At 41.4% G+C, this 12913-nt stretch overlaps 1 long non-coding RNA gene across 1 annotated transcript; it reads right to left on the bottom strand.

Moving 5' to 3' along the window:
* Positions 1–1825: 1825 nt before the first annotated feature.
* LOC111589801 (uncharacterized) lies at positions 1826–2106 on the bottom strand. Its single transcript, XR_002748907.1, has 2 exons — positions 2068–2106; positions 1826–1885 (listed from the first exon to the last, which is right to left on the bottom strand). It is a non-coding gene; the product is annotated as an uncharacterized lncRNA (long non-coding RNA).
* Between the last annotated feature and the right edge of the window lie 10807 nt (positions 2107–12913).

Here is a 12913-nt window from a genome sequence, read left to right as displayed (position 1 = left end):
GGGCCGGAAAGCTTTCCTGGGCTCTGGATCCTGAATTAATGGGCCGGTGCATTGCATAGTGTGATGGGAAGTGTTGCTGGGACGGGCGAGGATTCAGGTAATAATCCTCCTCAAAAGACTCATGCGCGGACTGTCCGGATACGTACCTGGACCGTCCGTGAGTATATGCGGACCGTCCGTCGTTGTATGCGGACCGTCCGACTGGGTAGTTTGGGTTCTGTGTCATATGTGGTGGCTCGGGTGCATGTCTGGGTACTTCATTAAATATGGGCCCAGCCGTGGCTGGCCCGGACGGTCCGCGATCACGAGCGGACGGTCCAGACATGTGCAGATCGACTGTTTTGCTGCCGATTTGCGGTTGCTCAGGGTACGTGTCCATCGGCATCCCATAAAGGGGTTGTGACTGGTCGTGACAACCTACAACCGATGCATTACGCGTATTACCCCCTAATTCTACCTCGTGTGATGGGAAATTTGCAATGCAAGATTTGTCAAATGCACGCGCTAATCTCCTATATTCGTTTTGCATATCCCCTATGATATTTTGCATTTGCTCACGCTGTTCATCTACATAATTCTTAAGAGATTGCAGCTCGTTTGTATTACTTACATTGGGGATGTCTGGCGTGGGTCGCAGTGAAGCTGGATTCGTCGCCCGATGTCGGACGACTTTGTTGTTCCTGTCCACTTTGAAGTTGGCCAAGAACCTCGCTTTTGCCTCCTGGATCATCTGCTCCTTGTGCTCCTCAAACTGGAGCTGTTCGTCAGCCGGCAATGTGTCCCAAGTCGGCTCTATGATGTTGCTTGGGGAAATATCAGAGCTATCCCTTGAACCGGCCATTAAGGGCCGATTTGATAGGTCTAAATATGTCTTCCCCAGCGGAGTCGCCAAAAAGTATGTTGACGCTTTTTTGGAGCGCCAAATACTCAAGAAGAACCGGCGGCGGTGCTCTCTGGTCAGGCGCGGACGGTCCGCGGCACAGGGCCGGACGGTTCGCGACCTGGCGTGAGGCGGCGGTGCTCTCTGGTCAAGCGCGGACGGTCCGCAGCGCAGGGCCGGACGGTCCACGACCTGGTGCAGGAGCTCGGGTTCCCTGCCTGACGGCCGGACGGTCCGCGCGTGCGCAGGGGCGGCGGAAGATCGCCGGCGGCGCCTGGATCTCGCTCCCGGGAGGAACCCCGTCGGGGAGGAGAGATCCTAGGAGTTGTCTAGGCTCGGGCAGGCCGACCTAGACTCCTCTAATCGACGTAGAGTCGAGGAGAGGTGGAGAATTTGGGGATCAAGAAGCTAAACCTAAACTAGACTAGAACTACTCCTAGGATAAAATGCGAAATAGAAGTTGTATTGATTCGATTGATGATTACAAATCGGCCGTAGACCTCTCTTTTTATAGAGGAGGGGGGCTGGACCCTTTACACAACTGGATTCCGAGCTAATTCCGCAAATCTAGCCAACAAACATAGCACAAAACTCGGAACCCTAAACTGCTCTGCGCATGTGCGGACCGTCCGGCCCACAGGCGCGGACTATCCGGACCGCGGACCGTCCGGCCTTAGGGCCGGACCGTCCGCCAGCTCAAAATGGCGCTCAACAGCGGTGTATGAATAAGGTTTGCACATGGTGTTATACCTCCATGAACTTGATGACGATCTAGGAGCTTTTCTTTTTTGGGTCTATAAGATCTGGTATGCCTTTGTTAGTGTGGCTATGTTTTATCCTATATAATATCATGAATGTTGTATTAGCATGGAAAATAAGATCTATCATTTAAAAGAAGGTCGCCGTTGGTACTGCTATTATGTTCAACTATCTTTGTAATACATACCTTTTCGGTGGTGACGATAACTCTTGATTGTTGACTTCACTTATGCGCTGGTCATCACCCTATGATTAAGTGCATAAAATATATGAATGTAGTTTGCTATGACAAAGTGGAAGTTCATTTTGTCTTAGTTTATTTATTCTGTGGGTATTGTTTGTATCAATTTATATCTGGTATTAAAATGCAATAGATATGTAACTTTGTGAGTGCATGGAAATTAAGTATTTAGCAGTACTAAAGGTACCTCTGTGTCATGCGGCATATCTGAATATATTAGAACGCGCCATGCCTGTTGAATAGACTTCATCAAGTTGTATGCATGAAGGAATGATATGTTTATAATAGGCTGTACATGGCAAGAAAAATAAGAAGTTTCGTACCTCGTTTTTTTGTTGCTACAGGTAGATAGTTTTGCCATTGATGTTGCTGGAGAGTCTTGTGTGGTCGGAAGGCTAGGTATTTCATCTTGTGTATGCAACTCTCGTTGAGGATGGCTAGGCATGTTAGATGGTATGAAGGACTGTCTTCCATGATTTGCTAAAATAGACAGAATAAAGAAGACTCTATTTGTGACTGAGTAGGCTGACATATTGATGGCAACTGCAAGGGTAAATTTCAGACACACAATAGCGGCTAGGGCTGTTTGGGGGCCCTGAGAAGTTGTAACTGTTGTAACAAGGTTGTCACAAGGTTTTCCTACAATTTTTCTGGCTATGCTATCAAAACAAAAGAACTCTGCTTCACATGTCCCATCAGTAGCAATGAAGCTGAGCTTGTATCTGTCAATGGAAATTATGAGTATTTCGAAGCAGCAATTAAGTTTGTAGTAAAGATAAGACTTTATCAAGATGAAATAAATGGTAGTAAATCAAGTGTGTGTGCTAAGATTTACCTAAAGTTAATATCTGTGCAGCCACATGATGTGCAGTGATATCCAATTGAAGTTTGAGATGAAGATTTGTGGCACCTGGAGCAAGATGGGTACCACCATTTGCTGTTTTGCACAATGCGTGAGATAGTAACAGTGCATCTGTAGCCTTCTGGCTGTAGTATAAAAGAGAAAAAAGATGTACCAAGTCAGACAAACATATCGTAGATGTGTTAGATAAGTGAAATATAGGAGGATTTAGTAATGAATACGGGAAACATGTCTGGATCTATGTCGGGCAGCTCTTCAACAGTCTTGTGTTCCAAATTTGGTGGTTGAGAAACCTAGATTTCTTCTTCGGCTGCTGTGGGTTGTATTAGTTGGAGGTCATTGTTTTGCAACCTTCAATTGATGTCACAACCATGATCAAATAAGACTTAGTTTTAGTATATTTTATTAAAAGTTCCTCTTATGTTTTATACTATCATGTGTATGTATATATAACCATGTACAGCCCTCACCAACGGTTCTTTTGGTGGTTGGGGCTATAAATACCCCCCAACCACCACACTTCAATGCATACACATGATTGTAAACAAACTTTTGTGTATATATATATATAAATAAATATATATATATATATATGACATTAGAAACGCGGCTTGCTATTGGTCGGAGCTTTGCTCAGCAATACGTGCGAAAACCTCTTTGTACACTATGTTTCGGGTCTTAGAACTGCACTTGTCCGAGTCATCTTCAATAAGGATTGAAAGACCTTTTTTAGATGTAACTCTTGATATGGCAACATAGAGCTGTCCATGTGTGAAAACAGGTTTTTTCAAGTATACACCAACATTTGAAAGTGTTTGCCCATGACTTTTGTTAGTTGTCATTGCATATTATACCTTTATAGGGTATTGGCGTCTCTGAAGAACAAATGGCCATTTTGTATTCTTTAGTGTTAATGATATACGAGGAATAAGCACATTTTTTGACTTATGAATACCTGTCATAATTTGACCTTCAATCACTTTGTCACACAAGGAAGTTATGAGCAATCTTGTACCATTGCATAGACCTTCTGATTGGTTCAAATTTCTGATAAGCATGACTGGTGTACCTTTTTTGAGAATTATTCGATGTTGTGGAAAGCTGTTTCTGTTCAATGTATTCAAAAATTCAACAGGATATAAAAGATCATAGGATTCATGAGTGTTGGGTGCTTTGATTACCTTGTCACAACTTAGATACTCTCTTGCGTCCTCAGGGTTAAGAGAGACAATATACTTATTTATTGAGTCAACTATATCATTTGTTGGAGTCAATATGGCACAACTTTTTAGATACTCAAGTCTCATATAATTTTCATTGAGTTTTTCATAAATTGTATGAACTATACAAGTGATTTTATCACCTTGAGGCATTAGGAGCAATTCTTGTGGAATCTCTATCCATGTTGGCTCGTCTTCACCTTCTTGTGATGTGGCGTCTATTTTGCCTTCTCCAACATCGAGCATCCACTTGATAAATTGAGATAGTTCTTGTCGTTCTTCTTGTGACAATGATGGCATTATAAGTCTCATATTCTGTGTAATATGTAGGATGTGTACATGAGACCAAAGAGAAGAATTGATTATTGCTGAATTAACAATTTGTGAGCGGTTGCCTCCTTCAATCACATGCAATGTTTGTCTAAGATCACCACCTAGAACAACAACCTTTCCACCAAAGGGTAAGTCCTTAGCCATAGGTGATGAAGATGCCAAGATATCACGGAAGGACCTGTCTAGAGCCTCAAAAGCAAATCTATGTGTCATTAGTGCTTCATCCCATATTATTAATGATGCAACTTGAACTAACTCGGAAAGCATCGTGCCACATTTGATGTCACATACTGTTGTTTCTTCTAATTCACATGGAATTTTGAAACGAGAGTGTGTTGTTCGTCCTCCTGGTAGAAGTAAAGAGGCCACACCAGATGAAGCTACAGATAGAACTATTTGTTTGCGACTACGTAGGAATGTTACGATGCAATTCCATAAATATGTTTTCCCTGTACCGCCATAACCCGACACGAAATAGAAGCCTACTTTGTTTGCCAAAACAGTTTCTGTAATAATCTTGAATGCATGCAACTGGTCATTATTTAACCTTGATGTCAACATTTCGGACTCAGTTTGCATAATGGAAATGTCATATGTTAGTTCATCATCAATAAAGCGATTTGAATTCACTAAACAAGGTGAGTCAGATCTAGTTGGTAAATTGAAATCTTGTATTCGACTTCCTCTTCTGCTGAATAATGTAGTGAGTTCTTCTATCAACTGATTTTTTAGGGCGTCATCACTCATTTGATAGGTTGGATGATTTAGTATTTGTCTCGCGTTGTACTGAATATCATCAGCCAATAACGTCCAGACTTTTTCAAAGAAAGTAAATTCATCACCTACTTCACAAAAAGAAGCATTGTGACAAATAGATCTCGAAGTTGACTGGACATTGCCCACGAAGCAGCCTCATCACCTCGAGGAGCCCATGAGCTCTACACGTTTCTTTGAAGCTGGGGTATAAAACATTATTGTATGTTTGCAACGATTCAAAATTCTGGGCTCCTTTTGCAACCATTACAAGCATTCTAAGATAATATCTTTCCCCTGCAGATGGATGCACAAAGTGTATGCGGCCTATGTTACCGTGTCTATGTCTTTGTTCCCATGATCTTTTTTTCGTCCCACCTCCACTCGGATGGAAAATCAGGGTAAGTTAAGGACCTAGCACTTTCATGTAATTGGTTAGCAACAAACCACTCTGTTAACATTGTTCAGCGTAGGAATTCTTGTGACAAGATTTGTGACATGTTGGCGCTGGCATGATATGTAATGTAATTCTCATTAGGCAAATGAACTGGCAATCTAGCAATAGGAGGAAAGTGCCTATGGATTTCGTAACCAAGAATTCTCCAACATGAATCATATGGGCATATGAATCTAGCATCTAAGTATTCTTTGACCTCATTCCTTGTATTTGTCTCCTCATCAATAGGAGTGTCTTGACCATCTAAAACTCGTTGTAGGTATAGTTTGCTCCGGTCCGGACCTTTTGTCACATACTTGAACAAATATTTGATGAATATGCTTTTGTTACACCATTCTACATTGATGTGTGCTTGATATTTCTTGAGCAATGTCAAGTTATATGGAACAATCCATCTGTTATCTAGTTTGATGTTAGACTTCATGACAAATCTATTATTATTCGATCTTTTGTAGACCGCAAATCCATTTGTATCAACTACAGTTTCATTTTGAATTTTTTTGGGATAGTGTTTTGAACATTGACCCTTTTTCAAGCAAGGTGAGATCTGATTGTAAGATCCACATGGCCTTTGAACCATATGCTCCGCAATCAAAGCGTATCCTAAGGGATCAATGGCTGGATCTGGTATCTCAGTAGTGATAAAAGAGTCTATAAATTCAGTAGTTGGTTGCGCAGTGTTGGTGGAAACCCGGAAAATAATATGTGCATGGGGCAATCCACGTTTCTGGAACTCTACTGTGTACAAAACTGCATAGGGCAAATAATAAGTTGGATAAAAAAAGGATAAAATTTTCGTAACTAAGGTGGCAGGTGCACTACAGTAACAATATATTAGTAGGGAAGATACTACTGGAACCATGTCTGACAATAAAGCAAACAACATTTTTCCATTGTAATTCTAGATTTAGCTATGAAAAATCTATTGTGAATGTTTTGTAAGCCCACTATTTAGTCTCTTATAAAAATAAGAGGGTGCATATCTTCAATTAACTGAAACAATAAACTTGTGGACAAGCAATATAAGCAATAATTTCACCAAAAATATGTTCTTTTTTGTAAGTACTAATTGTGTGTAGCAACATATCTTTGTTGTTGTAAAAGAAATCTATGATAAGCCTTACATGAATGTTCTATAAGTCTTTTTTTAAAGACGAGGATTTGTATGTTCAATCAATTTTAACAGTAAACTTGTGCACAAGCAATATAAGCAATAATTTCAGCAAAAAATAAGGGTTTCTTGTAAGCACTAATTGTATGAAGCAACATGTCTTTGTTGCTGCAAAATGAACATGTGTATGTGATTATTTCCCGAAGGAGGAATATTATGTGTGGTGGTTGTACTGGAACAAAAAAAGACCATTTCACTACAACTAACAAGCTATAGTAGGAACTATGCAATATCAATTTCAAGCAAAGGAAAATTAAATGCCATAAGAACCAAGGAAGCAAAGGACAAAGATGTCAACAAATGTGCTCCGCAAAGCTAATCACAACAACTTGTAAAAGAGATGTGCGAATGAGCAACATGGGTGGTATTACACATACAGTTATGTCTGAATCCCAATTGAAAAAACACAATGCTATAGGAATGATCCTTTTAAAACATATTACAGGGATGAAACCAATGTTTATATTACAACCAATAATCCAGTTGATGAGCAGTATGATCAATATTAGATAAACAATCATGCTGAATTGATGAACACAATGTTAAGGGAATTAACCTAAACATAAGGTACAGAACCAAAGCCAGTACTCATAGTATGATCAATAACATACTATCCAAAATTTTAGAAATGAAATTGTTATTTGTAGGTAATGTTTGTGGACACGTATGCGAAAAAAAGAAATAGAGGGATAAAAAAAATTTAATCATGAAAACATGGCAGAACGGTATCCGCACCTGCTTTGCATGGACCAAATATATTACCAGATTTTATGTCTTGTAACAACTCCTCCAACTTCATGTGGAATATTCTTACTGCAATATCGGGTGCATCTGAAGTTTTTTGGCCAGAGTGATAAAGACTTTCAACAATTTCAGGCCACTTTGCATTACATGTGAATGTTACGAAAAAATCTGGTGGCCCATGGACTCTACATATGGCTATGCTATCATGATAATTTTGAATCATATATCGTCTTCCACCGATATGTGAAGCTGGAAGTACAATTGTTTTCCCCATTTCATCACCATTTATGCAACCTCTGCTAACAGCATCTGATATACCTTGCAAGTTTTCTATTCGCAATCTATCCTGGTTATACAAAATGTATGTAAGTCTATTCTCATCAATGCAGGCCCGAGCATCAACCTTAGCTTGGTTTGACAATGTCCCGTAGGACAGAAATGGATTTGGCTGGCCAGATTTGTAATGAAATTGATAGCAATAGTAGTCTTGCATAGTCATATGTGTTCTTGAATTTGTTTCCCTGGCCTCTAGACCACTATACACAACACCAACTTGGAATCCACGTTCTCCATATGGGAATAGAAGTGGATATTGAAAGGCCATATATGCTGGATGCAATGATGAAATACGCCTCAATTCTGAATTCCTTGTCTCTATGATAATGTCTCGTTTAAAGGTATCAAGTGAGAAATCACCAATAACAAGCATGGCTAAATCATCAGTTGTTGGCATATTGTACTGCACAGGATCTTCCTCTCTAGCTCCAACAATTCTGATGATAAATTCTTCGTTTGTGTGTTCATTAAGTCTTTCTCTAGCAAGTCTAAATTTTTTAGCAAAGAGATTGTGCTCATCTAACATCTTTAGCAATTCATGAACAATTTCTGGTCGTATAGGATAAGCAGGGGCATCAGTACTGGATAACGATTGTATTCGATTGTTAACCTCGTGTGTCGTATCATACACGTAAAGCTGAAGAAACTTTGGAGGCTCATTAGTCATCGGTAGCAATGATCCTATTCGATGGTGCACCTGACCACATACCTTAAAAATGGGTGGACCGTGGCCATCATTCATTGATCTATCAACTTGAGCACCCATGGATGTAAATGCAAACAAGCAGTTGTATTGCCGAATATTTTGTGAAAGTAGCCTAGAGGGGGGGTGAATAGGGCGAAACTGAAATTTACAAACTTAAACACAAACTACAAGCCGGGTTAGCGTTAGAAATATAATCGAGTCCGAGAGAGAGGGTGTTAAACAATTCGCAAGAAAATAAAGAGTGTGACACGCGGATTTGTTTTACCGAGGTTCAGTTTTCGCAAACCTACTCCCCGTTGAGGTGGTCACAAAGACCGGGTCTCTTTCAACCCTTTCCCTCTCTCAAACGGTCCCTCGGACCGAGTGAGCTTCTTCTTCTCAAACAAATGGAACACGAAGTTCCCGCAAGGACCACCACACGATTGGTGTCTCTTGCCTCAATTACAAGTGAGTTTGATCTCAAGAAAGAATGAGAAAGAAAAGAAGCGATCCAAGTGCAAGAGCTCAAATGAACACAACAAATCACTCTCTCTAATCACTAAAGCTTTGTGTGGAGTTGGGAGAGGATTTGATCTCTTTGGTGTGCCTTGTATTGAATGCTAGCTCTTGTAATGTAGTTGGAAGGTGGAAAACTTGGATGACTTGAATGTGGGGGTGGTTGGGGTATTTATAGCCCCCAACCATCAAACTAGCTGTTTGGTGGAGGCTGTTGTCGCATGGCGCACCGGACATTCCGGTGCGCCAGCCACGTCACCAGGCCGTTGGGTTCCGACCGTTGGAGCTCTGACTTGTGGGCCCGCCTGACTGTCCGGTGGTGCACCGGACAAGCCCTGTAGGCTGTCCGGTGTGCCACCCGCGCGTGCTCTGACTTCTGCGCGCGCTGGCGTGCATTCAATGCGCCTGCAGTCGACCGTTGGCGCGAAGTAGCCGTTGCTCCGCTGGCTCACCGGACAGTCCGGTGTGCACCGGACATGTCCAGTGAATTATAGCGGTGCGGATTCCCGAAGCTGGCGAGTTCAGAGTCGCTCTCCTCTGGAGCACCGGACACTGTCCGGTGGTGCACCAGACAGTCTGGTGAATTATATCGGAGCGCCTCTGCGTTTTCCCGAAGGTGAGGAGTTTAGCTCGGAGTCCCCTGGTGCACCGGACACTGTCCGGTGGTGCACCGGACAGTCCGGTGCGCCAGACCAGGGTGCCTTCGGTTATCCCTTGCTCACTTTGTTGAACCCTTTTCTTGGTTTTTTTATTGGCTTATTGTGAACCTTTGGCACCTGTAGAACTTATATACTAAAGCAAACCAGTTAGTCTAATCATTTGTGTTGGGCAATTCAACCACCAAAATCATTTAGGAAATAGGTGTAAGCCTAATTCACTTTCAATCTCCCCCTTTTTGGTGATTGATGCCAACACAAACCAAAGCAAATATAGAAGTGCATAATTGAACTAGTTTGCATAATAGTAAGTGCAAAGGTTACTTAGAATTGAGCCAATATAAATTCTTATAGGATATGCATGGATTGTTTCTTTCTTTAACATTTTGGACCACGCTTGCACCACTTGTTTTGTTTTTGCAAATTCTTTTGTAAATCCTTTTCAAAGTCCTTTTGCAATATAGTCAAAGGTAAATGAATAAGATTTTGAGAAGCATTTTCAAGATTTGAAATTTTCTCCCCCTGTTTCAAATGCTTTTCCTTTGACTAAACAAAACTCCCCCTTAATGAAATCCTCCTCTTAGTGTTCAAGAGGGTTTTGATGTTAATTTTGAAGAGGGTATACCAATTTGAAATTATCTCACACATAAGATACCAATTTGAAAATACTTCTTTAAAACCAAATTGAAAGACTAGAATTTTTGAAATAGGTGGTGGTGCGGTCCTTTTGCTTTGGGCTAATACTTTCTCCCCCTTTGGCATGAATCGCCAAAAACGGATACTTAGAGTGAGGTATAAGCCCTCTCTAAACTACTTTCTCCCCATTTGGTAAAAGACATATGAATGAAGATTATACCAAAGTCGGAGAGTTGCTCGGAGCGTCGGCGAAGGATGAGTTACGGAGTGGAAGCCTTTGTCTTCGCCGAAGACTCCAATTCCCTTTTAATACACCTATGACTTAGTTTGAAATTCACTTGAAAACACATTAGTCATAGTATATAAAAGAGACATGATCAAAGGTATATGAATGGGCTATGTGTGCAAAACATCAAAAGAAATTCCTAGAATCAAGAATATTTAGCTCATGCCTAAGTTTGTTAAAGGTTTGTTCGTCAAGTGGCTTGGTAAAGATATCGGCTAATTGATCTTTGGTGTTAATATATGCAATCTCGATATCTCTCTTTTGTTGGTGATCCCTTAGAAAATGATACCGAATGGCTATGTGTTTAGTGCGGCTATGCTCAACGGGATTATCCGCCATGCGGATTGCACGCTCATTATCACATAGAAGAGGAACTTTGGTTAATTTGTAACCGTAGTCCCTAAGGGTTTGCCTCATTCAAAGTAGTTGCACGCAACAATGACCTGCGGCAACATACTCGGCTTCGGCGGTAGAAAGAGCTACGGAATTTTGCTTCTTTGAAGCCCAAGACACCAAGGATCTTCCCAAGAACTGGCAAGTCCCCGATGTGCTCTTTCTATTAATTTTACACCCCGCCCAATCGGCATCCGAATAACCAATCAAATCAAATGTGGATCCCCTAGGATACCAAAGCCCAAACTTAGGAGTATAAACTAAATATCTCAAGATTCATTTTACGGCCGTAAGGTGAGCTTCATTAGGGTCGGCTTGGAATCTTGCACACATGCATACAGAAAGCATAATGTCCGGTCGAGATGCACATAAATAGAGTAAAGAGCCTATCATCGACCGGTATACCTTTTGATCTACGGATTTACCGTCCGTGTCGAGGTCGAGATGCCCATTGGTTCCCATGGGTGTCTTGATGGGTTTGGCATCCTTCATCCCAAACTTGCTTAGAATATCTTGAGTATACTTTGTTTGGCTTAGGAAGGTGCCCTCTTGGAGTTGCTTCACTTGAAATCCTAAGAAATACTTCAACTCCCCCATCATAGACATCTCGAATTTTTGTGTCATGGTCCTACTAAATTCCTCACATGTAGATTCGTTAGTAGACCCAAATATTATATCATCAACATAAATTTGGCATACGAACAAATCATTGTCAAGAGTTTTAGTAAATAGAGTAGGATCCGCTTTTCCAACTTTGAAGCCATTAGTGATAAGAAAATCTTTTAGGCATTCATACCATGCTCTTGGGGCTTGCTTGAGCCCATAAAGCGCCTTAGAGAGTTTGTAGACATGGTTAGGGTACTCACTATCTTCAAAGCCGGGAGGTTGCTCGACATAGACCTCTTCCTTGATTGGTCTATTGAGGAAGGCACTCTTCACGTCCATTTGATAAAGCTTGAAGCCATGGTAAGTAGCATAGGCCAATAATATACGAATTGACTCAAGCCTAGCTACGGGTGCATAGGTTTCACCGAAATCCAAACCTTCGACTTGTGAATATCCCTTGGCCACAAGTCGGGCTTTGTTCCTTGTCACCACACCATGCTCATCTTGCTTGTTGCGGAAAACCCACTTGGTTCCTACAACATTTTGATTAGGACGTGGAACCAAATGCCATACCTCATTCCTAGTGAAGTTGTTGAGCTCCTCTTGCATCGCCACTACCCAATCCGAATCTTGAAGTGCTTCCTCTACCCTGTGTGGCTCAATAGAGGAAACAAAAGAGTAATGCTCACAGAAATGTGCAACACGAGATCTAGTAGTTACCCCCTTATGAATGTCGCCGATAATGGTGTCGACAGGGTGATCTCTTTGTATTGCTTGGTGGACTCTTGGGTGTGGCGGTCTTGCTTCTTCATCCTCCTTATCTTGATCATTCGCATCTCCCCCTTGATTGTTGCCGTCATCTTGAGGTGGCTCATCTCTTTGATCTTCTACTTCATCAACTTGAGCCTCATCCTCATTTTGAGTTGGTGGAGATGCTTGCGTGGAGGAGGATGGTTGATCTTGTGCATTTGGAGGCTCTTCAGATTCCTTAGGACACACATCCCCAATGGACATGTTCCTTAGCACGATGCATGGAGCCTCTTCATTACCTATCTCATCAAGATCAACTTGCTCTACTTGAGAGCCGTTAGTTTCATCAAACACAACGTCACAAGAAACTTCAACTAGTCCTGAGGACTTGTTAAAGACTCTATATGCCCTTGTGTTTGAATCATATCCTAGTAAAAAGCCTTCTACAGTCTTAGGAGCAAATTTAGATTTTCTACCTCTTTTAATAAGAATAAATCATTTGCTACCAAAGACTCTAAAATATGAAATATTGGGCTTTTTACCGGTTAGGAGTTCATATGATGTCTTCTTGAGGATTCGGTGTAGATATAATCGATTGATGGCGTAGCAGGCGGTGTTGACCGCCTCGG

This window comes from Zea mays, chromosome 7, assembly GCF_902167145.1.
Source record: "Zea mays cultivar B73 chromosome 7, Zm-B73-REFERENCE-NAM-5.0, whole genome shotgun sequence".
In the NCBI taxonomy this organism is placed as follows: Eukaryota; Viridiplantae; Streptophyta; class Magnoliopsida; order Poales; family Poaceae; genus Zea; species Zea mays.
Note: the sequence above shows the minus strand (reverse complement) of the source record. Positions and strands in the feature narration are given on the sequence as shown.